The sequence below is a fragment of the Eulemur rufifrons genome, chromosome 24 (assembly GCF_041146395.1).
Source record: "Eulemur rufifrons isolate Redbay chromosome 24, OSU_ERuf_1, whole genome shotgun sequence".
In the NCBI taxonomy this organism is placed as follows: Eukaryota; Metazoa; Chordata; class Mammalia; order Primates; family Lemuridae; genus Eulemur; species Eulemur rufifrons.
This window is the reverse complement of record NC_091006.1, coordinates 10,839,129-10,841,984: the sequence shown is the minus strand read 5'-3', so window position 1 is coordinate 10,841,984 and position 2,856 is coordinate 10,839,129. Positions and strand designations below refer to the sequence as shown.

At 46.9% G+C, this 2,856-nt stretch overlaps 1 pseudogene; it reads left to right on the top strand.

The window, feature by feature from the left end:
* Positions 1–1,084: 1,084 nt before the first annotated feature.
* On the top strand, positions 1,085–1,166 carry LOC138375228 (U4 spliceosomal RNA; annotated as a pseudogene).
* Positions 1,167–2,856: the final 1,690 nt, after the last annotated feature.

Genomic DNA, 2,856 nt, shown 5'->3' with positions numbered 1-2,856 from the left:
GTTTGGAGTTTACACACAACCCGCATTATTGGGACAGTCACACCTACAATGTACCACTGGTGACTGAGGGGACGTACCACCCCACCTTGGGAATGATGGGGACAGCTCTTCTTACCCAACTAAAGCCCGTGTTCTTTTTGCTTTTTTTTTTTTTTTTTTTGCTTTGTTATTAAAGACGTGGTCTTGCTCTGTCTCCCAAGCTGGAGTGCAGTGGCCTGATCATAGCTCACTGCAGCCTGGAACTCCTGGGCTCAAAGGATCCTTCTGCCATAACCTCCCAATATAGCTGGGACTACAGGCATGTGTCGCCATGCCTGGCATTGAGCCCATGTTCAAGGTCCCTCCTCCACCAAACAACCAGAGGGAACCTGCACTATCCCCCACTCCAGACCTATGGCACTTGAGGCCACAAATGCCCCCAGTGATGGCATTTTGTAAGTGGTGGAGACTCTGAATTTCTCTGGTCTGTTAGTGCATCCTGAAGAATGAAGTATTAATAGTTCTATTAAACTTGATGATCACCTCTCTGTCCCTCCTGTGGTGAGGAATGGCTTGTCCTGGGGTCCAATCTGCCTCCCCAGACCTGGGACAAGCCCCCTTCCCCTCTGCTTCCCATCACGGGCCTGCCTCTTCCCTTCCTGGGTCCAGTGCTTTGTGGTATCTGTTTATTGTGGGCTTTTAAAATTATGCTGCAAGTGAGTATGATTTTCTCTTTGTTGATTTTATTTCTCAACCAATTTTATGTCAAATTTGGCAGATAAAGAGTCTCTAGGGTACCTACAATGAGGTCCTTCTTGACAAGCCTCAGAAAACACACCTCACCCCCTCCAACCCCTGTTCCAGCCCATTGGGAAATGCTGGTGCGCTGGGGCTGGCTCATCCTGCTGGGCCTGATTTGAAATGAAGTTTGGGGTGGGGCCTCGACCATTTCTCACCATTTCTCAACCATTTCTGTTGTCAGGCACCCCCCACCCCCACCCCTGGCTGCACCGCAGCTGACTCAGCAGGGCCCCTGGATAGTCAGCCCCTTCTTCTGAGGGAGAGGGTCTGAGTCTCATGGATGTCTTCTCTAAATATGTTTCTCAGCTTTGTGCAGTGGCAATATCGTAGCCAATGGGGTTTATCTGAGGCGTGATTATTGCTCATTGAAATTAAAAAAAAAAAAAGTTTCTCCCCTTTGTGGCAGTAAATCCAGATCCACGATTTTCCAGAATCCCCTAAGCCTTATGCCTCTCTGGTCTCTTTAAAATCAAACCCCTATGGAGGCAAATAAGACCCAGCATTGTGAGCGTCCCAGCCCCCTCCCACACCATTACTGTATGGTGGGGCCAAGCGGGCTTGGAAGGGGCAGGGCAGTCTGATGGGGTCTGGGTGGTTTGGGACCTGGTGTTGCAGGACTGGAGGGAAGAGATAAGGCAAGGCTGCTTGGATCGCAGGAGTGGGTGTGGGGAATTAGCAGGAGCAGGATAAATACCCTCAGCCTTGGCAAAGAGGGCTGGGAGGGGTCTGTGACAGGATAATTGCAGATAAGGTCCTAATTACTCCCTTCCTCATTCATTGCAGCCTCTATCAAGGCTGGGTGTCCCTTTCTCCACCCCCTTGAATCTCGGCTGCCCTTGTGACTTTTGTAATCCCTAGAACACAGTAGAATGATCATGTGGGTGTCTGCGACCAGATTTCCTATGTAATTAGAAATTAATTTTGTCCCAAATGCTTATAATTCCAGTTGTTAAATTACTTCATGTCATGCTCCAAGGCTTATGTAGTATTCAACGATCAAAAGGGGACCACACTTGCACAGCATTAAATACCAAATACTCCGACACTGCAGCAACTGAATGACAGCAAAAAAATGTGTTTGCTGGGGTTCCTTGCTGTCCTAACTGCCAAGTGAGCCCAGCTTGGCATATTGGCTTTTCAAGTGTCATTATTGTATTACTGTTGTTATTCTTCCCTGTTAGTGAAGTATATAATGTCATTTCCTCTAAAGGTATTATTGATAATGAACATTACCATTACAATTTGTATAATTACTGCAGCACCAATAACTGAGTCTCTTTCATCATATACTTATGTGACAATGCTGCCTCTTTCAGCAATGATGATTATATACTGCGCAGTTATCAGGGGGTTACAAAAAGAAAAAAAAAGAATAAATAAATAAATAATAAAATAAACAAGCAATGCTGATTATAAAGTCTAAGTTTAGACTTCACTCAACAGATTTCCTTGAGTGGTGCTTCCACTGTCTTTCTCAAGAAACTAAAACTAGTGCTCTCTGGCCAGCCACTTGGAGGGTGAGAGACCACATGGAGAGCCCTGTTGTCCCAGCTGAGGACATCCCAGAGGAGCCTGTTACCAGGCAATGGAGGACATGAGAATGAGTTCCCTATAGATGAGCCAGCACCCGGCCTGCCCACGAGCTGAGCACCAATATGTAGGTGAGTGACCCCTGCCAAGATCAGCTGAACTGGCCCAGATCAGTAGAACCACCCTGATGACCTGTAGACTCATGAGAAATCATAAAGTCATTTTTTTTTTTATGCCATTGATGTGGGGTAGCTGATTCTGTAGCACTAGCAAACTGACACATGGCATATTTTAATGACAGATACTAGACCCTGGGACTCCCTGCAAACCTCCTTGATTTCAGGCCCCAAAGGGCTCATTCAGACTTCTCAGATCATACTCTGTCCTCCCAGGACATGTTCTTTAGACATTTCTTATGTGCTCCGTATCCCAGTGTGGGAGACTTCTCAGTTGCCTCCATCCTTACACCGTGAGCTGCCACCTGCACTGTGATGAACAGGGATCTGTCCATGGTGCTGACCAAACCCAGCAAAGTTGCAGGGTTTA